Below are 23341 nucleotides of genomic sequence, written 5' to 3'. Positions count from 1 at the left end.
CTAGAGGGCAACGTTGTAGAGTGAAATCCAGGAGTAATAAATACATTTCTATGGACACTTCTGGCTAAAAAGGATTGATACAAGTATTAATTATAATCTGGATTATTTTAACAGATCTTTGCCTCATGAAATTCATGGATGTATATTATACAGGTAATATATTTAAAATGTTAATAGATAATGTGTCCAGATACAGTAGTGCACACCTATGTAGCTGATTTGGGGCAAACACAGAAATTAGAAGGCTTGCCTGGCCTATACTCTAAGTTGCAGCTTGTACAACTGAGACCCTGTCTCCCAAGATTCCCAACAACAAAGTAATAATAAACAATACCCAAAAGAAGCAAGCAAGCAAACATGGGTACTCGGAGGTATGTTAGTGGTAGAATAATTGTCTAGCATGAAAAAGGCCATGAGTTAAATCACTACGGAAAAACAAAATCCACAAAAATAAAACAAATGTACAGGAGATAAGTGAAGAAAATGCTCAAGCTGAGAGGAATAACCAAGACACGGACATGGTCTAACCTGGGAAAATATGGTAGTGAATAAGAACAAAGTCACAATTCATCACTTTTTCTTTTTCTTTCTCTGAGGTGGGGTTTCTCTGTGTAGCCCAGGTAGTCCTGGAACTCACGGTAGAGAGACCAGGTTGGTCTTGAACTCACAGATCTCCCTGTCTCTGCTCTCCCGCCCCTTTCTGGGATTAAAGGTGTGCACCCATCAATTTTCAAGGGTTTAACTTACGATGAAGAGAAACTAGCATAACTACTATAGATAAAAACAAATCAACAGAAAGTTAGCAGCTCTGAAGAGTAGAGATTTCATAAACACAACCCCAAGCACCTACTTACGTCATGTAACGCAAAGGTGCACTACAAACCCAAACAGGAACAACCAGCTTCTGAGGAAACGATGTATAAGATTATTATGTTAAAATAAATTAGGAGAGGATGGGAAGGACAAATGTAAAATTTATGGATGGGAGATGATTCTAAAAGCATTGAGAAAAAGTTCAACTAAATTTTTAGCACCCAAAAGGACATTCCGGCAGCTGAAATCCAGTGAAGGTAAGGGAGGAACTGGAAGAAAGGCCTAACATCCCTGCCCTCCTCATCCAGTCCTGCAGCTTTAAATATTATGTAAATGTTACTAACCATCAAAGCTATAGTTCACCACAAGACCTCTCTCCTGAACATCCGAGTTTTAACTGTCCACAATGACATCTCCACTTCGAATATATTTTAAGGCAAATTTAACAAGGCCCTACCTAAACTCCTGTATATAAACTATTTTGACTCTGAAAACCTGTTACATGTGAAGTCTTTTCCAACTGTTTTAACATGAACCCGTCCTTTTAGATGTCAGGCTCAAAAATCTTATGAGCCATACTATTCTCAGCAATTCTAATTCTTTTTTTTTTTTTTAAAGCCTTCACTCTTTTATTATATTTTCTCAAATAAACTTCCCCAAAGGAAGATATATTAAGAGCATTTTCAAACATCTTTGGCATCACATAAAAAAAGAAATCTCGTGTAAAAAAAAAACCGAAATATCATCTCAACTTTTATAATACAAAGGCGCAATCCAATATGAACATATAAAATATATACAAATGCAGTGCGTGGTCAGTCACTTAATACGGCCCTCTACAAAAAGTAACTCTTCAGAATTAAAAAAAAAAAAAAAAAAAAAGCAACAAAGTAACCACCGAATTATAAAAATCTCTTCCTAAAATCCAAGTTCATATTTAGTGTCCGTCAGAAGAGAGTGGTGGGCTAGGGAGTTTATAGTTAACAGTGGCCTGAGCCCCTCAGTTCCGCCACGGCCTCCACATGGAGTCCGCAGTGAGCGAGGAGCCGCTGGAAGGTGACCCTGCGTTAGGACCCACTGAGGTCCCACTGTTGCTAGTGTAGACCGGGATGACCGGGCCGCTGTGAGCGAAGGCCCTGTTGGGGATGAGGAAGGCAAACTGGCTGGAGCCGGCACCACTTGGAAGCCGCCGAAAACCTTGGCAGCTTCTCCAGCCTGGCTGCTCAGCTTGCAGGGTGCGCTGCCGGGAGGGGGCGCCGCGCCCCCGGGGATGGGCACAAGCGGCGGCGGCGCGAATGGCGAGTGCTGGGGACCGCCAGGTCCTGGGGGGGGGGGGGGGGTGCAGCGCCTGCCCCGGGTAGGTCATGCATGGCGTTGATCTGGGTCATGCAGTTGACCAGGTGGCCCAGCACCCGAGTGTGCACCTCGGTGTCAACGCCCTCACACGTGGACAGGAAGAAAGTCACTTCGTTCATGCACTCGTTGATGCCGTCGCGGTACTTCCCCAACACACTCAGGTCTGTGCTGAGCGAGGCGGTCATTTGTGCCCGCTGCTGGTTCCGGAAGTGCTTCACTGTCATTTCCAGAAGGTCTGCCTTCTCCAGCTTGAAATGCCCGGAGCTATCTTTCTTAAGTGCATCCAAAATCAGTGTTTTCAGCTGGCTCAGACTTTCATTTATTCTTGTCCTTCGCCTCTTCTCCATGATAGGCTTTGATGACTTTCTGTGCTCAGAGGCCGTCTTTGGTTTGTCTTTTGGTTTGTCTTTGGTTTGTCTGGTGTCGTGTTGACACTGGCTGGGGTAGCAACCACCCGGGAGGAGGAATTTTTCTCCATTATATCAGCTGGCATTTTTTTTCTTTCTTCTCAGTCCCCAGAGAATTTTATTTTTGGAATCCTTCATGCAAAAAAGATTTTTTTTTTTTTTTTTTTTTTTTTTTTTTTTTTTTTTTTTTTTTTTTTGCTTATGTGCCTTTTACTTGAGTTTCATAAGAAAAACTACTGAGCAGTTGAAGGTTTATTATGTCTTAAGGCTACTTAGAGATCGGTAGTGCTATTCCAGGACCAAGGAGAGAGGTAGACGGGGGATTCCACTGTTATCAGCACCAGCTCCAGATCCTGTGTGATCCCAGCAATTCTAATTCTTATCTGAGGCAACTCCATCTTTAATTGCTCCTGTAATACTCTCCTAATGCTACGACCTTGCCTTACCACATTAGGATCTGATCATCATTGTCAAATTTATTTCACAGCCAAGTTCACATCTATGCTAAGATCATGCTCAACATACATGTATCATTCAAAATAAATGTGTAATTCCTAACAATAATCCCATGTGCTCTGCCTTCTTTTTAACTCTGATTCTTAGCGTTTACTTTCCTTTGTAACATTCTTGACTTTCTTGGAACAAGTTAGATGAATCCCCATGTCACGATTTAATATGGCTCATTTCCCCTACTTGAAAACAAGTCTAGATACTCTGGCTATATGTGTAAGATGCCTCAAATTTATTAGTGAAAACTAACAGTCTATGTTTTAAAAACCAGCATATTACCTGCAATCTACTCCTAATCTCTGTTGAAGTGACCTATGCTCCTTATTAGAGGATCAGTGAAGTTCTGCAGGGGCTTGTGCTGCACAGGGCTGTACTTTCTTTTTGTCCTTTTTAATTTTTTTTCAGACAATTACATTTCCCCCTTTCCTTTCCTCCTATATACTGCCCTTCTTTTCTTTTTATTCATTTCCTCAATAAATCTAGTTGCTTCCATGTGCCTGTGTGTGCCCGTGTGTGTGCCTGCGTGCGTATTTCTAAGTACATAAATATTTTCTAAATACTTTACATTTAGTAATTCAGTATTAAAAAATGAATAAATAAATGTCTTCACAGCTAGGTGTCTGTAAATAATATTTTGCAAAGGGCAATTGTACAAAAAAGGTGCTGAAATAATTAGTAGGCAATTCACAGAAAAGAGACTCTTAAAGGAATGGAAAAAGAAATCACATATGCTAAGAAGCAAAAATGTAAATTATATTAATACTTATTAAGTAGACAATAAGCAACACGCAATTACCAAATACAAAAATGCAACAGAACCTGAGATTTAAAAGGTAGTACGGCTGGGACGGGTGCCGTATACATCTAATCTCAGCACTTGGAAGGGGGATCCAGAGTCCGTATCTGTGCGTTCAGTCAGCTTGGTCTACATAGCAAGTTCTAGGTTAGCTGGGGTTACATAATAAGACCCTGGGCCAAAAAGAGTTACAAGAGGCTGATTAATCAGTGATGAAATTAAGCATTTGCCTCACTTTCTACCTCAATTTTTGACTTTGTACCTCAAATACAGAAACAAATCACTTCTATGACAGGGAAATGTAAACACTGGTAATATAGTAAATAACACTAGGTGTATAGACATTAGACATTTCCATTTAGAGACAAATGATATAAGTGAAAAAAATATATATGTAGGATTAACTTCAGAATAACCCGGAGAAGCTGAGGTAGAAGAAAGCAGATAGGACTCTGCTTTCTTTCTGTAGACATAAACACCAGGAGAAATCAAAATACTTGCTTTTTGTAATATTATTTTCTGTCATTTATTATTTTAAATGTTCAATAAGAGTACAAGTTAAATTTATTATGGTTAATCTAATCAGCTTTTGAAAGCATGTCCTGTATATGCTTTAAATAAAAATACTTCCTCTGATTTAAAGGTTCTTAAACAAGTTGAAAATAGTCAAGCTTAATACTATTCAGTATGTTTTAAACTTAAGAACAAAACCAGTTGATAATGTTTATGATTATACACAGGACTTAAACTGAACTGATTGTCCCTCTCCATGAACATAATTCAATATATCTAAGATTAATAAATGTGTTTATAAATAGACTCAGGCATCTTTAATTCTATCCTTCTAAGACTGTATATATGGATGCAACATATACATCTCATGGAATAAAAATACATGCAATTACTTAATGTATGAAATCAGTTGAAGTAAATACTCAAAACAACCAATAGAAAAACACTGAACACTAAACCTACTGGATATTTTTCTAAAAGCAAATTCATGTTTGTAAAATACAACATTTCGTCTTTGTTTTAAAACATGAAAGATAAGACAAATAAGCGTCTTACTTTATTGCTAACATAGTCTGTACAAGTATGTCATATGTGAGATATGGATTAATAATATTAAGACCATCCACCACCTGCTGTTAAATGGTTATTGTTACTTATTTTATTTTATATATGTGTATACACATATATAAATGTATACATTGGTTGATAGTCTTCAGTCTTGGTGCTAAAACCCCACTTCCTTCCCAATATCTTCAATTTACTATAAAGAAGCAACTTCAAAAGATGAAAATATATTTTCAATATTGCTTTCTGGACTATCTCACCTAGGTAAATTCTAATGGTGATAATGCTTCAGCAAAGAAAATAGACTAATATTTGTATACACACCTATTTGAGAGTAAAGAGAGGGTGTTGGGAGCCGACTTTAGCAGAAAGCGGCTAGATCAACTTTGCAGCCATCTGGAACCATATACCCTGACGAAAGATTTGGTTTTCAATAGCCTACAACAGCTGAAGCACACTCTGATATCCCACATGTTTTGTGTTGCTGTTTACAGCCCCCAGCTGCAAGGTGCACGTGGTAGTCACGCCTGCAAGGTATTGCAGTTCACGTGCTGTCCACGTGCTATCTACGCCATACATGCTTATAAGGCGCACGTGCTATCCACGCCTGCAAGGCATTGCGGTACACGTGCTGTCCACGCTATAGATGTTTGTAAGGCTTACGTCATATCAACACCTGCAAGGCACGTGGTATCCACGCGCCTACAAGGCACGTGGCAAAAGCCTATAAATAGCTCAGAATTCCCTTCAATAAACGAGACTTGATCAGAATCTCTGTCTTGTCTCCATTCTTTGCGTCTCTTCCCCTTTATCCTCTCTCTCTCTCTCTCTCTCTCTCTCTCTCTCTCTCTCTCTCTCTCTCTCTCTCTCGCTAGACCCTGACCCTCGGACCGGAACGGGCAGTACGGGCTGCAACAGTTTGGCGCTCAACAAGAGGCAGCGGGAACGAGAGACCCAGTGAGGGACTTTACGGAAGAAGGATCTGTTGTTGGTTGCCGCAGGAATCTGCCGCATTGAGAAAGGTAAGAAAAATGGGACAAGAAATTAGTCAACCTGAATCCAACTCTCCGTTTTGGTTTGTTTCGAGAAAGGTAATGAAAATGGGACAAGAAATTTGTCAGCTTGAATTCAACTCTCTGTTTTGGTTTTGTTTGCTGCTCACATGTGTTAATTTTCTGCTTTTGTTCTTGAATGCTGTCATTTTGGTTCAAAATAAAAAGAAGCGTAAGTTAGAATCCAAAATACAACCAAAGGTTGATGACAATTTGTCAGAGCCAGATTGTGCTGACCAAGAGGAAGAGGAAGTTAAATTTTATGACGCTGAAATGCCCTCTTTCTATGTGCCTAAACCTCCAAGTGCTCCCCCAATGGAGACAATGGTTGTAGATCCTAAAAAGGAGTTACAGGACAAAATTACTACCCTTAAACAACTGATAGAGTTAGAAAAAGAATATCAGGGCTTAAGTAACCAGTTACAGAAATTAAGGACAGGGAAGAGGTCTCAAGAGACTAACTGCGAAAATCCCCCGGATTTTCACGTTCCTCAACCTGGTGTCCAAAGGCAGTCCCTATCCTCTAGCCTTAGTTCAGCTACAGATCAGCCAGAGGAGGGAGACGCTAAGGCTTTCCCTGTATCAGAGACCAGAGATGCTCAAGGGATTGCTTGGAGACATCACACAGGGTTTAATTTTCAAATTATTAAAGAATTTAAAAATGCAGTATCTCAATCTGGTGCCACTGCTCCCTTTACTCTTGCAATTTTAGAATCTGTTGCAGAGGAGTGGCTAACTCCTAGTGATTGGAATACATTAGTGAGAGCAGTTCTTAGTGGTGGAGACTATCTTATTTGGAAATCAGAGTATCATGAGAATTGTAAAGAGACAGCTAGGAGAAACATTCAGGCAGACAATGGTTGGTCCTTTGATGCCTTAGTAGGAGAAGGGCAATTTGCTTCTAGTGATAACCAGATGCAATATGACCCAGGTTTATATGCTCAAATTCAAAATGCAGCCATGAAGGCTTGGCGTAAACTCCCGGTAAAGGGAGACCTGGTGCATCTTTAACAGCAGTCAGGCAAGGGCCTGATGAACAATTTTCTGACTTTGTTCATCGATTAATGACAACAGCAGGGAGGATTTTTGGTAATGCAGAGGCAGGTGTAGATTATGTGAAACAACTTGCATATGAAAATGCTAATCCTGCCTGCCAAGCGGCCATTAGACCTTATAGGAAAAAGACAGACCTTACGGGATATATTAGACTCTGTTCTGACATAGGTCCCTCTTATCAACAGGGCTTAGCTATGGCAGCTGCTATGCAAGGAAAATCTGTAAGAGATTTTTTGGCAAATAAAGACAGAAAGGCATGTTTTAAATATGGTAAGCCTGGACACTTTGCAAGAGATTACAAAGTAGAAAATGAGTTAAGCCAGAGACAGCCCAGAAAACAGCCTGGGCTCTGCCCAATTTGCAAACGTGGAAGGCATTGGGCTAGTCATTGTATGTCTAAAAGAGACACACAAGGTAACACCCTTTTCTATGATCAGGGAAACGGGAACAGGGGCCAGCTCCAGGCCCCAAACCAACACAAGCCAAAACAGGCTTATGGAGCAGTCAGTGTCCTACCAGCAAATACCAATCCCTTTCTGAACTTAGTCGAGCAACACCAGGAAGCGCAGGACTGGACCTCAGTTCTGCCACCCACACAGTATTAACCCCAGAAATGGGACCTCAGACTTTACCCACTGGAGTGTTTGGACGGCTCTATCCAAATGTGTTTGGCCTGATAGTGGGAAGAAGCAGTACTACTATGCAGGGATTACAGATTTTTCCTGGAGTTATAGATAATGATTATCAGGGTGAGATTAAGGTAATGGTGCAGGCAATTCAGAACATAGTCACCATTCCTACAGGAAAGAAGATAGCTCAACTACTGTTACTTCCATTGTACCCTACAAATCACAAATATAAGAATCCTAAAAGAGGGGATCAAGGTTTTGGTTCCTCTGATCCATACTGGGTACAGCCTATAGTTAAACAAAAACTTATGATGACAATCTGGCTAGATGGAAAGGCATTCCAAGGCTTGGTTGACACAGGAGCTGATGTGACTATCCTAAAACAAAGTGATTGGCCTGCTACCTGGCCTCTTACCCCAACCTTAACCAATTTAAGGGGTATTGGCCAAAGTCAAAATCCACTACAAAGCTCTAAGGTGCTAACGTGGAAAGATAAAGAAGGAAATACAGGAAATATACAACCCTATGTCATCTCAGGCCTTCCCATTAATCTCTGGGGCAGAGATCTGTTATCCCAGTTGGGATTGATTATGTGCAGCCCTAATGAAGTAATCATGGCTCAAATGGTAAACTCTGAGCTTTCCCCAGACAAAGGATTAGGAAAAGGTGAAGATGGAATTACTCATCCTACTGAGGTTTATGGTAACAATGAAAGAAGAGGCTTGAGGTATTTTTGATGGGGGCTACTGATTCAGCTGCACCCCTAGGACGTTGTGTGGATCCCATCACCTGGAAAGGGGACTCGCCCGTCTGGGTGGATCAGTGGTCCCTAACCACCGAAAAATTACAAGCTGCCCAGTTGCTAGTGCAGGAGCAATTACAGGCAGGGCATTTGGAAGAGAGTAACTCTCCCTGGAACACCCCAATATTTGTCATTAAGAAAAAATCAGGAAAGTGGAGATTGTTGCAAGACTTGAGGGCTGTTAATGCAACCATGATTAAAATGGGAGCCTTACAACCTGGGCTGCCCACACCGGTGGCCATACCTTTAGGTTATTATAAAATAGTTATAGATTTAAAAGACTGTTTTTTTACTATCCCCTTACATCCTAATGATAGAAAACGTTTTGCTTTCAGTATTCCCTCTATAAACTTTAGAGAACCTATGAAAAGATATCAATGGAAGGTATTGCCTCAGGGTATGGCTAACAGTCCTACCTTGTGCCAAAAGTTTGTGGCTTCTGCCATAGAGGGTGTTAGAACTATGTGGAAGCAAATTTACATGATTCATTTCATGGATGATATTTTGATACCTGGAAAAGATGGAAAACAGTTACTCCAGTGCTTTGATGATCTTAGAACAGCTTTACAGACTGCAGGGTTACAAATAGCACCAGAAAAGGTGCAATTACAAGACCCATATACCTATTTAGGATTTCAGATTAATGGTCCAAGTATTATTAATAGTAAAGCCACACTGAGGACTGATTCCCTTAAGACACTTAATGATTTTCAAAAACTACTGGGAGACATTAATTGGCTAAGACCATATTTGAAACTTACAACAGGAGAATTGAAGCCTCTGTTTGATATTCTCAAGGGAGATCCTGACCCTAAATCTGGCAGGGCTCTAACAGAGGAGGGTATAAAAGCCTTACAGATGGTAGAAAGTGCTATTTCATCCCAATTTGTAACTCATATTAATTATTCTAAGCCTTTATATTTTCTTATTTTTAACACTAAACTGACTCCTACTGCAGTTTTTTGGCAAACTGCACCCATATTATGGGTTCATCTTCCCTCATCCCCCAAGAAGGTTCTTAATCCATACTATGCAGCTGTAGCAGATATGATTATGTTAGGCAGAGATAACAGTCAAAAATATTTTGGAAAAGATCCTGATGTCATAGTACAACCTTATACAAGGCATCAGGTTGATTGGCTTATGCAGAATTCTGAAGTCTGGCCTATTGCATGTGCCTCATTTGCTGGTCAGATAATCATTATCCACCAGATAAATTGGTTCAGTTTTGTAATCGTCATGAATTTGTTTTTCCATCTCGTACTGCACATGAACCTATCAAGGAAGCATTGCTAGTTTTCACTGATGGTTCCTCATCAGGAACAGCTGTTTATGCTTTTAAGGATCAAGTAATCTCTTTTGCTACATCATCTGTGTCAGCTCAATTGGTTGAATTACATGCTATTATTGCTGTGTTTCAAGCATTTCCAAATCAACCCATTAACATTTATACAGATAGCTCATACATAGCTCAGTCTATCCCTCAGCTAGAAACTGCTGCACAAATAAAGCATTCCTCAGAAGCAGCTGATTTGTTTTTACAGTGCCAACAATTAATTTTGAAGAGAAAGTGTAAATTCTTTATAGGACACCCTGAGAGCCCACACTGGGCTACCAGGTCCTCTCTCTGAAGGAAATACCAAGGCAGACCTAGCTACTCGAATAGCTGCAGTGACTTTATCAGATAAAAAAATCTAATTTGGATCAGGCCATAAAGGCTCATGAGTTACATCACCTTAATTCTAAAACCTTAAGTGTTATGTTTAAAATTACCAGAGAACAAGCTAGACAAATTGTCAAACAATGTCAATCATGTGTTAAACTTTTACCAGTTCCTCATTTGGGTGTAAATCCAAAGGGACTGATACCAAACAGTATCTGGCAAATGGATGTTACTCATTATAATGAATTTGGCAAGCAAATATATATACATGTATGTGTAGACACATACAGTGGTTTCATCTATGCAACATTACAAACTGGAGAAGCAAGCAAGCATGTGATTGCTCATATGCTTGCTACAATCGCTGTAATGGGTGTGCCTAAACAGATAAAAACTGACAATGGCCCAGGTTATACAAGCTCCAGTTTCCACCAATTTTGTGAAAGATTGGGAATACTACATAAAACGGGTATTCCATATAATCCACAGGGCCAAGGTATAGTAGAAAGGGCACATCAAACCATTAAATGTCAATTTGAAAAAATTAAAAAGGGGGAATGGTACCCTACCAAGGGATCCCCCAGAAATATCCTTCATCATGCACTCTTCATTTTAAATTTTTTAAATTTGGATTCTGAAGGAAAATCTGCTGCAGATAGATTCTGGCATCCTGATAAAAAAAAAAAAAATTTGCAACAGTCCTCTGGAAAGACCCATTAACTGGAACCTGGAATGGGCCAGACCCAGTGCCTATCTGGGGAAGAGGTTCTGTTTGCATATATTCCAAACTGCAGATGCTGCACGTTGGCTGCCAGAGAGACTGATTAAACAAATAGACAACAATAACAAATCCAGGGAGGAGAAACCCCCTGAGAAGCGTATTTTTTCTTCACAGGAAACATAAAGATGCTTCACAATTGCCTTCAAATTGGAACAGATCAACGAGTAAACCTGACTTGGGAAGTTATCAGTGCTGAAGAAGACATCACCACCCATATCTCCAGGGTGGCTCTATTGGACTCTTGATTCCCTGACTTATGATTTAGTGGGGAACTAGATTGTTTTAGATTTAGTGGGAATTTAGATTAGGAGAAAACCCACTACTACAGTTACTATAGTTGTTTTTTGGGTTTGAGATTGACTAGAGCAGGAACAGGGATTTCCTTAGTTTTCTTTAAATCAAAGCTATGATCAGTTTTGTATTTATATAGATTTAGATTCTGATATAAGACATTTATAAACAGAATAGAAGAGGCTTACACTTTTTACTCCTCTGATAGATGGAGTTATGTGTTACACTTAAAAAAGAGTGTTGCTTTTATACTGACTGTTCAGGCATCGCTAAGTCTCTTGTCTCTTGGGTTAATAAGGTTCAACAAACTGATGGCTTTTGTACGAGATACTATTCAAATGAAACCCATACAGGTCCACTATTACAGGCTGGAAGTAGGGGACTCTGAAACCTCTGTCATCAAGACTGATGAGGATTAACCCCTAACTTACGCGCTAAGCCGGATAGTCAGTGACGGGTAAGAGAGCATATCGAGACCCTTGCCCCTAAAATAAGGGAGGCCTCACCATCTTAAGTGAGGCTGGGGTCCTTTGTTCCAACCTAGGACAGGCACGGTTTCCGTAAGTTTTCCCAGCCTTCCCTTTTGAAAAAAAATTTAAAAAGGGGGACCTGTTGGGAGCCGACTTTAGCAGAAAGCGGCTAGATCAACTTTGCAGCCATCTGGAACCATATACCCTGACGAAAGATTTGGTTTTCAATAGCCTACAACAGCTAAAGCACACTCTGATATCCCACATATTTTGTGTTGCTGTTTACTGGCCCCAGCTGCAAGGTGCACGTGGTAGTCATGCCTGCAAGGCATTGCAGTTCACGTGCTGTCCACGTGCTATCTACGTCATACATGCTTATAAGGCGCACGTGCTATCCAAGCCTGCAAGGCATTTCGGTACACGTGCTGTCCACGCTATAGATGTTTGTAAGGCTTACGTCATATCAACACCTGCAAGGCACGTGGTATCCACGCGCCTACAAGGCACGTGGCAAAAGCCTATAAATAGCTCAGAATTCCCTTCAATAAACCAGACTTGATCAGACTTTCTGTCTTGTCTCCATTCTTCGCATCTCTTCCCCTTTATCCCCACTCTCTCTCTCGCTAGACCCTGACCCTCGGACCGGAACGGGCAGTAAGGGCTGCAACAAGAGGGGAGAATGAAATGGAGAGATTTAAAAATACTCTACCTGACTCTTGTCACCTTAATGTAAAAATGTAGAGAGCTCCCACCCAATACTAACAAGGCCAATTCCTACTTAGGTCCTGAGATCATGCAAGACTCAGTGTATTCAGAACGAAAGAACATGGAGATGTGTGGTGAGGGAGGTGGACAGGATTGAAGAGAAGTTGGAGGTAGGGAAGGAGTGTGATCAATATAGTGCTTATAAACATTTTTCACATTGAAAAAAAAAAAGTAGAGATTTTCTCTTAGTAAAATAGATGGACCTAATCTAGGCCAATCTTTCCTCTGAAGACAGCTAAAGAATCTGTATGAAGTAAAAACACCAGTTTCAAAGCACTGGATTGTTAACAAATCTGTTGAGAGCCACAAGTGAAAGGGAAGTTGGAAATTCAGGATTTCTAAAATTACAGCCAATTTTTCTTTAAGGCTGCTTGCTGCTTATTTAAGTCTGGTTTCTGTCCCTGTTATAAACACTTGACCAAAACAATTTAGGGAGAAAGGGTTGACTTTAGCCTACAGTTTACAGTCCATCATCTATCAATGCCTAGAGAAGAGCTCAAGGCAGGAACCTAGAGGCAGGAGCTAAAGCCGAGCTCATGGAAGGATGCTGCTTACTGGTTTGTTCCCTACTTCTGTTCAGCCAGACTCCTTATACAACCTCCTGTGGACCTGGTTCTCCTCCAACAATTAGCAAGGAAGAAAATGTCTCATAGACATGTCCATTGGCCAAACTGATAGAGGCTGGTTTTCAGTAGTGAGTCCCTCTTCCAAGGTGCATCAAGTTGACAACAAAGAAAATCCATCGCACCATGGCCAGAGGATGCCGTCAAGAAAGCTCAGCAACACTGGGACACCGAGGACAGGAGTAATAAAGAGCCTCAGGCTGCCAGACACTAGACAATTCTCCATACTGGACTACATCCAGGTAAAAACCCAGCAAAATTAAAGTACTGATAAATCATTGGGCATGATGGTATATACCCATAATCCAACACTCAGAATACAGAAATAGGAGGATTTCAGGTTTGAGGACAGCCTTGGCTTCAAGGTTCAGTCAAGTCTGAATTACACAGTTAAATTCCTGTCTAAAAACCAATCTTTCCTGAAAACCAAAATAAGAACAAAACCCCCAGTAACTAACTCAAATAGAAAGATACGTAAGAGATGATGTATCAGTGCTACTGGCAATCCACATAGTAACATTCTAAAGAAATGTGTTATTTTAGAATGTGTTACTATTTTAGTTTACTAAAATATTAAACATATGCTCTCCTAAGCACTAGGCACAGCACTCTTTACCATAAACACTAGAGGCCACGATTGTTCGGCCACTATCTTTTTTATTTTGGAAAGTTTTGATAGAGGTGTATCTCGAAGACACAAAATGATCCAACATTCAACATTTCTGACTGTTACATGGGATCTCCAGTTTCAGTTTTGAGGCATCTGATATTGTAGGTACCTAAAACCAAAAAATTACTTTTGGGGAGCCAAAATGTCAATAAAGTACTTAAACTGAATAAACGTTTTGGTTTTCTAATCTAGCAAATCATGTTCTATGAATGCAGGAAAGCAAATACACATGGCTACGGTGTGAATATAAAATGTCTCACCAGGCTCACGTGTCAAGCCAGCTGTATGTGCTGTTGTGGGAGGATGTGCGGTATCAGTGGAAGAGGCAGGAACATGAACTTCAAGGTCTTCTGGCCTCCCTCATTCTCTGTTCTCTCTCTGTCAACTCCTCCAGAATGTGGCCTCAACTCACAGTATAATCTGCCCATGTGACTATGGACTGATCTTTTGCAAAATCTTTGGCCAAAATAAATCCATTCGTAGGTATCTGGCAACAGCAATGCAAATTCTGAGTAACACACACGAACATAATTTGATGCACTACTCACCAAAATACTGATTAAATCATCGCAAACTTATTTCATAAGTTCTTAAACTTTTAAATAAAGTACATTCCTGATATAGGTAGATCTAAACTGTTTACCGTAAACTAAGTAACTGATAACAATTGCAGAACAAAATGTGCTAATATTCAAGTGAAACCTCACAAAACCTAGGCTTAACCAATAAAATTTATTTGTGAAACAAACCCAGAGAGCTCAAGAGAAAACAAAATGTGCAGGTCAGAGGGCACATAAGCATAACAAATTGCTAACATCGGCTATCTCAATGATAGGGCAATCCATATTGCTACATTCTATCTCAAAGACAAGGCAATCCTCTTTGCTACATTCTACACTGCAAGAAGTATCATGTTAAACCAAGATTATATATTGACTTTGCAATGAAAATATCTTATTCACAATAGAAAGATGAGAGATAACAAACGTCAATAGAAACAGTGAATTCTATAGTGTTAATTGATCTTAAGATTAAGTTATTATAAATTGCAGAATATTTTTGTATACTTTTGCCCTCAATTGAAGCTAAAAGTTAAATAATAATGGGAAGGAAATGAAACTGCTAGTTATTCAGAACATCAATATATAGATGCTGGTAGGTCCTGGGAGATTCTTGTTAATTAAAATTACTTAGAAGCTAGATTCTTTGTTGCATCATTATCAAAACAGTTGCATCATTATCAAATGTGGATATTTTTGTATATGACATATACACTACAGTATAGTAACTACACAGAGATAGAAGGTGAGTGTGGGAAAGAGCTGGGGATATGTGGAGGGGAGGACAGCACCAGCTACATAGATTTATGGATCTCTGCACTTTTGGCAACTGTACTGTTCTGGGGAGTAAGATTACTAGGTCCGAAAGTGCAATGAAAGCCTTACTTTTGACTTTCGGAGTATCCCCAAAGTTTCAAGATTGGAAGTGACAAGTGTTCCATTATATTTAAAGTGTGCATTTAAGCAACAGGCATTATCTAGAATGCCTACTTTCTTGGGAAAGTCTGAAATTGTCATCTGTCAGACAGAACTGTGTAGGAGATTGACAGCTCCGGCCTGCCTGCAGTACCAAGCTCAGGCATAGGCCTGGGGGATTAAAGAAAGACTCAGACTTGGGTCATTTGTTATGAGAGAATGCCAATGCCTTTACTGACCAGGTTCAATATATACACCAAGCCACGGAAGGAAAAACACAAACTCAGGAAAAAGCAGGAACTCAACTGGGGGGGCCACAGGATGTCAAGTGTAAATTCCCTTCCTGGGGCATCATCCTTCAACAGGATGTTTTGTTCTTAGAAAAACTGCAGAATGTTACTCTGCAAACAACAGCACACGGAAAGTCTCAGCCAGGGCACAGCAGCCCTTTGGGGTCCTACAGAGATGAACCGCCCAGAACTGCAGTCATGGACAGTTGTGAGGAAAGTTTTTCTTATTTGTAAAAAAAAAAAAAATAAGGCTCCCACCAATGCCATTAAAATATAAAAAGAAAGGAAATGTAGCTTTTGATTACTTACCTTTTTATACCTGAAAAGAAAATAAACATGACAATGCCTGGGGGTTTTTTGTTTTTTGGGTTTTTTTTTTTGTTGTTTTTTTTGTTTTGTTTTGTTTTTTACTGGAGGCTCTATCATTAGGGATTATTATATTATTTAAAATTATTTACATAGTAGTAAAAATGAAAAACTCAGGCTAAAATTATTTCCTTTCATAATATGTATTTAATATATGGAAATCATAGAATTAACTTGCAACACTTAATCTTTCTATAAATATATAAGAATTGACTATCCATTAAGAACTAGAACTCACTTAGCTTCTCCATACCTGCCTTCATAACTACAAGAAGCAATTTCAGCTTTTGAAAGAAAGACTCAACGCAATATCTTTGTGTAGAGCCTGATTTCTCCCTTACTGATGATTATAGTGTATCTGAATTAAAATAAGATTTAATCATTATGTTAAAATTTATTTTCCTTAAACTTTATTAAAGAAATATGGTTTCTATTATTTTCAGGTGCAAATTTTTAAGTTTCAAACACCTATATGAACTGCAATTTTTTCTATATTTAGTATAAAAACTAGTAAAATTGTTTCTTTTTTTTACTCTTCAGTAATAGTTAAGATAAAAACATGTCACAATAAACTCAAACTGTCCTGTTTTAATAAATGTAAACCATCCTATTATCTTGTAACACACAGTCCCTGGGGTCGGCAAGGATGAAAGTGGTGAGGGAGATGCAGTCCATCCCCCTTGTCTTAGGAGAGCTGTGCAGTTCACTGTAATAGGAAAACAGTCAACAGACAAGAAGTTTCTATAGAACGTAAAACTAATATGTTAAAGAAATTTCTAGTTTCTGCCGGCCATTTGATTAAACAATACCTTACTAATCATTTTTAGAAACTTTGGTTTCCTATTCCTCATATCCAGAAACTACGCCAGTGTAACTAGATTATCTCACCTATACACTACATCCATACATTCGCACACATAGATATGCATAGTATGTAAATATTTCATATACTATAACGAACCTCGAGGGTTTTCTTTTATACATATCAGGTGAAAACAGTCCAGATGCTCAGCTCATTGGCTTTCCCTTTATTTTCTGTCTCAATCTTCTTAATTATGTGATTTCTAAAGAATACGAATTTAAGTTAACGTATCTGACTTAAAAGCTTAAAATAGAAATTCTCTGTTACTTACTGTTTCCCTCCTAAGTACTAGAAAGCTAAACCATAAACATTACATTTGTTTGAGCAAAAGATAATTCTTGTCCAAACTAAAGACATGAACATTTTCTTTGTTTTCTTGTTTTCAATCTATTTTCAAAATAGGGTCTAAATTTCCTACTACTTCCATGGCCTTCTACTGACATTTATCAAGCACTGAAATTACAAGCACACAAAGGCATATCCACTGGTGTTCTGTAACTTTCTCTACAAGATTAACTAGAACCTATCATCTCTAACATAGGAGTTGTCATTTATTTACTATGTGAATAACATTATGTTTTTCATAAAATGAACAATACGTTTTTCCTGAGTCTCTGCTCCTGGTTTTACATTTGCTTTTCATAAAAGCCATTTTCTAACACATTAAACCCTATACCACCTCATATACGATTGAAGTCCTGTATTCAACCACAAACCAGCTGGCTTACTACTATTCCAGATGGTATGATGTAAGAATCAAGTATGCAGTATTAACTCAGTAAAACTTTTTATGGGAAAAATGACAACACTTGAACAATTAACACAAAAATGTGTATTTTGATGCTCCAAATATCCAAAGGCAAATATATGGTCACAGGCTTACAAAAGCAGGATCTATGACAATGCTATACTAAATTCACATCCTGGCTACTCTACCTGTTTTTTTGTTTTTGTTTTTGTTTTTTTAAATAGCATTAATAAGTACAAAATCTGTTTAAGTAACATTAATTAAAAAATCATTTGTCTTCATAAAGATATATGAGTAACAATATCCAAAACTGGACTACACCAGTAATTCATTCTTTCAAATGTCTATCTACAGAGTTACTCTAATTATATTTCCCACTGCAGACTGAGGGTCAGACTACAGCCTTACCAGATGTTGTCTTAAGGTCCTCACCCGAGTGCCAACTTGCCTTCTTGGTAATGATGGTCTGACTACATAGAAAAATCATAGAGAATAGATGCAAAAACAATCAAACAAAATCCCCACTCATTTCTACTTATCTCAGGCTCTGGCTGAATCTTTCAGGCACTATGACAGCCAATTCTGAGTACATCCAACTCTCATAAAAGGCCAGTGAAAGAAGAACACAAACTGGAAAAATTAAAGAAAGCCTACTTAGTCCCAAATCAGAGGAAGTCTGCCTGTTAAGATAAAGGATAGAGCAGGAAGTGAAGACCCACTTAAATATATTTAAAGTGCAAATTATACTAGCCCTCACCAAACACCCAGAAGTTAACAAAATGATTTAAGTACAAAAAAAAAAAAAAAAAAAAAAAAATAAAGCCAGGCGCAGGACTTAAACTCCAGCACTCAGAGACAGAGGGCAAGCAGATCTCTATGAGTTCAAGGGCAGCCTGGTCTACAAAGTGAGTGCCAGGACAGTGAGGGCTATACATAAAACCATGACTCAAAAACAAAATTCTGACAATTAGCTTTCCTGTGTAAAGCCATTATGACTCTTTAGATAATCAATAATACCATATCCAACAAAAAAAATGTATGTATTACTGTAAAGAAAATACACCATTAACAATACATGTTCTATGCTGCTACAGCAGACTAGATAACTGCACATGTGGGAAACAGCTGTGTAAGAAATATAGTAAAACACACATTTAAATAACTAACATTATTTGGATTTGTATTAAAAAGTCAGACCCCACAAGCAGACCATCATGTACTTAGGTGATGCCATGTAAACCTTCTCTCTATTTTAATTGGTCAATAAAAGGTTAGAACCTGTGATTGGATAGTTGCAGGGAAAGGTGGGACTGGAGGTTCAAAAGAGGGTGGCAGGTAGAGGGAGAAAAAGAGAGAATGAAGAAGAGAGGAGGAAGCCACTATGAACCAGAACCACGTGACCGGGAGAAACCACAAGTAATAAGGAGTCTTAGCGTTGGGAAATAAGTTAGTATTGTATTAGATTTGCCAAATCTTTACATATGACATATAATTAAAATATTTGGATTGTATGTCATTTATATATATGGGCTATTAGGGTTGGAAAGTTTAGCAACAAATTGGCGCACCTTATGTCCAGCTTAGAACCGAACTATGCTGAGATGAAAATCCGCCCCCCATTCCCTACAAAATAAACAACAAGGGCTTCACTCTAAAGCTGCATCAGGGTGGAAATTAAGCATGCAATGAGTCTAAGTCGTCTACCCAGAGCTGACTGACAGGCTCCCTCCCCAAGCTCCAAGCAAACCTAGGCAACCACAGGTAGCTTCCGAACCCTGAGCTGGGACACAAGGTGGCGCCAATATCACAACATAGTTGGGGTTCCCTGAAAGAAAAACCAGGGACCCAAAGTCAAGGCTGCCAGAGAATCAGCTGTCACTACTGGGGATCAGCATCTGAAAAAACAGCAGCTATCTTTCCAAAGCTTTCTCCCAGACACAATGAGCTGATCTCTGCATCTCTGCCCTAAGTCAACCTTCCCGTGCAGGCTCTCTGATTTCCAATATCCCCCCTCAACCCCCACACACTTCTAAAGAGGGCACAGGCCAGCCAAACCAACTCTCCCAAATGGTTACACTGCAGGCTGCCTAAGATCAATACACATGCTGCAGGCTATAGCCCAGACAAAAGACCCAGAAGGCTCACAACCACAAAAGCTAAGGGTCTTTGTGCAGTCAGCCCCTCCCTACTAATAAAGGAATCAGAAAGGACCACTAAGTCCTAAACCAAACACCAGAGGAAAACAAAGACACCAAATAATAAGACCAAATAATAAGAATTAAAATAGTAATTACTTCAATCTTTTCCTCCTTCACTTTCTCCCATGTGAGTAAGGTGCTATAGAAAATTAAGGAGTTTCTTAACTAGTGATTTAAAAAGCAGTGATTTTGTTATTGTTTTTAACATTCTTAGTTTCTCAGAGTATATGTGATCAAAGTCGAAGAAATTAAATTTGCAAAGATACATTGAAGAACATTTTGCATATACTAAAGACTAACTCTAAAAACTGTATGAGGGTCCACTCTAAAGTAACATTTACCAGCAAAACCTGTAATTATAAACAGTATGATCTAGCCAGACAGTCTTTAGTCCCAGCACTTGGAAGGCAGAGACAGGTAGATTTCTGAGTTCAAGGCCAGCCTGGTCTACAGAGTGAGTTCCAGAACAGCCAGGGCTACACAGAGAAACCCTAGCGGGGGGGGGGGGGGGGAGCGAGGGGTTTGGCCCACGGCAGTGGTCCTTTCTAGAACCCAAAAGTGCATGTGGCTGGATAGAATATGCAGACAAATTACTGGAGGATGAGACCCAAAGAGAATGTCTAAGGGGATCCTGTTGGCTAAAGGGTTATGCCAGTTTGAGGCCAAAGGTGTCTTACCCCCAGAAGGAATCTCTCTTCCAATGAGTCCAAATAGCGACTTAAAGGGTGTGACTCATAGCAGACCATGTCCTGTGCCTACCACTACTGTGTAGCCACTGTCCAGCTATGAACCAACACACATGCACTGAACTGCTTTGAGCGAGAAAAATAAAGTTGTAAGACAAACCTAAGCTCTTGAAAAGGCAAGTAGGTAAATGTTAGCAGTGGGGGCAGGGTCATAGGCAAAAACACAAAAGCAAAAACTGAACAGCTCTGATAGCAAATCCCGCTGTACTGAGGTAACTGACATGCAGTTGTACCATGAGGAGACAGGAAAGCAGTACTTTTTTTTTGTCTTGAATATTCTCATAAAGAAGCACAAAGTTTCTCGTGAAGCTTATACTGCATACAACTGACAACTACAAAAGTCCCTAAAGACCATATGTAGCAATTTTTTATCCCACTTTCTGGAAATGGGGCTGGGAGAAGGAGAGAACAAGCTGTCAACTGAATCATACCACATGTGTACAAACCACCCCTGTCACTACAGGACCACCCATTGTCCAGCACAAACCCAAGATAAGCACAACTAGAAGCTAATTGGGGAGGAGAGTTACATCAGGATGACCTCCGGGACAAGGTCAAAGAAAGAATGTGGGCTTTTAAGGTTCAACAGACTGAATTCATACCTCAGCTCCACCACTGCTAACCTAGTGACCCAAGGCTAAATCCCTCCTCCTCAGGCCCTCATCTCCTCAGAGGCTAAATGAGATAGCCCTGGCTATTCTCATCAAGTACTGAAGCAGGTAAGTCGACCAGGCAGCGACCCACATGATACCCAATCAAGTGGCATGGTAATGCCCTCCATCACCATAACATGCCAAGGGGTAGCTATGGGTTCTTCTGACTTCCATATGTACTCAGTGCAGGTAGAGTAGGCAAACCCTGGGGATTAGGCAAAGTGGAGAAAAGTTCAGAAGTCTTTGCTTAACAAATGGTGGGTAAGACTTTCAAATATCACAAAACAACCCCTGACATTAAAGATGATTTAGTGTGTAAAGGAATATGAACTATTCATGGATCAAAAGACTTGGATACAATTTACATAATTCACATTCACAAATATATACAGAGATGAAATCCTCTGGAGTTGACAAACACACTCAGTTAAAGAACAGCTAATTAAAATGCCAAGGAAAGGGTACTGACTGATTTCAGGTAAGAACTATTTAAACTGATTCCAACATTTATGCAGAAGAACAAGGGGCCAAGAAGGACCAAACTCTCTTGAAAAACTAGAGACTTGCCTTGCCATGGAGACTTAGAAAGTTATAGTAACACACAAAAAAAGACCCAGGAACATATGAAAACCTAGGTAGTATTGTGTATCTGTAGAAGGAAGATATCTAATCAATGAAGCTAGAATACACAGGGGGTAAAAATTAGAGTTCTGTCCTGTGTCAAACATGAATAATAATCCACATGTATTCAGGTCTTAAATACATGAATAAAAACTTTGAGAAACATAAAAGCTCCTCCTCACTTAAGTCAGCATTTCCTGAGTGCCCATGTTATAACAGGCATCGTAGTATTGTTAGGATGTGAGGGCACCATGAAATAATGAAAGATAGAAAAATCATAAGTTGATCCCCTGAACCCTACTTTTAAAGCAAAGACATAAAAACCTGTAAGTCAAACACTGTGTTGCCTTTTCTTTTGTTAACACGCCTGAGAGCACACTGTTTTAGCTCTCGCTCGCTCTCTCTCTCTCTCTCTCTCTCTCTCTCTCTCTCTCTCTCTCACTTTCTGTTCCTTTCACCAAATATTGCAGAGTAAAGCCCTGCAGCCCCTCAAGTCTCTCTAACTTCTTCCAGCAGTCAAGAGTCTCCTCATCACGTGCACAACAAGGACAAAACACAAAAACAGCAAGCAGAAACCAAACAACCTGAAACACACTGGCTACACCGAGTGCTCCCCAACCACACAACCGACTCAGATGGAAGGGGGTTGCAAGACTCCCCTCTCAGAAGGAGACCGCAATCCTCTTTCCTCAGATAGGAGGCTTTCACCAGACACCTCTGGCCCTCCTTAACCCCCCCGGACGTCTCCAGGGTTGGCAGCTTGTAGCCATCCAAGCACGTCTGCCGACTACAGCTTCCCAGTCATTACGACCAGTGAAGCAGCTGCAAAACCAAAAAGCGCTTTCCCAAATACAGAATACAGGTACAGATACAGAATCAGACCCGACAACTGACTTGCCGGTGCTTTACAGAATACTCCAAACCGAGTACAGATTATTTCGGACCGAATACAGATTATTTTAAACACACCTCAAACAGACAATGGACTCGCCGGCCGGCTCATGCACTCACTCACTCACACTGGGGATCCCCTTACCTCCAAGGTTGTTTCTGGGAGTGTGGGGGTGGCTGCTGTTTCCCGGTCAGGGAACCAAAATGTAAAACCCAAATGAAAAGGGCCTCACCAATCCGTGGAGAACTGCAGACGCACCCCAAATCACTCACGAGAAACACAACTTGATGCAAATTGCAAGAGGTTTACTGGCTAGCCAGGGCTGTCTTTCCTTCAAGCCCGCGCAGGGGCAGCGGAATTCAGCAGCAGAACAAAAGAAGTTTACAGCTTTTAAGGGGGCATCTACAAACCAGGTGGGGGTGGAGTTAGGGAAGAGGGAAGGCTGAGAGTGGAGTTAGGGAAGGGGGAAGGAGGGAGAACAGGTCACTAGGTCATGGATACATTTGATCTCAAATTCCTAAGATGCATGGTGTGTCACTTTATAATTGGCTATTTCGAAGTAGTTTCACACTATATATCATGAGCTCCAGTTCAAGGGGGTCAGGCTTATCTCAAACTTTTAGCATCCTGGCACCAACTGTCTCAGGGCTGTTAGTTCAAAGCCCGGCCAAGCTAATCTCGGGCCCATAGCATCCTGACACCATGAATCTTAAGATTTGTTTAGTTAGG

At 40.0% G+C, this 23341-nt stretch overlaps 1 long non-coding RNA gene and 1 pseudogene across 1 annotated transcript in view; both read right to left on the bottom strand.

The window, feature by feature from the left end:
• The window catches only part of LOC143442569 (uncharacterized), a 37593-nt gene extending 23263 nt beyond the window's left edge, over window positions 1–14330 (bottom strand). Inside the window, exon 1 of the long non-coding RNA XR_013110810.1 lies at window positions 14022–14330. This is a non-coding gene — a long non-coding RNA (uncharacterized LOC143442569). The remainder of the gene's footprint in view (window positions 1–14021) is intronic.
• Window positions 1681–2701, bottom strand: LOC117711714 (transcription factor HES-1 pseudogene; annotated as a pseudogene).
• Window positions 14331–23341: the final 9011 nt, after the last annotated feature.

Source organism: Arvicanthis niloticus, chromosome 6, assembly GCF_011762505.2.
Source record: "Arvicanthis niloticus isolate mArvNil1 chromosome 6, mArvNil1.pat.X, whole genome shotgun sequence".
Taxonomy (NCBI): Eukaryota; Metazoa; Chordata; class Mammalia; order Rodentia; family Muridae; genus Arvicanthis; species Arvicanthis niloticus.
Note: the sequence above shows the minus strand (reverse complement) of the source record. Positions and strands in the feature narration are given on the sequence as shown.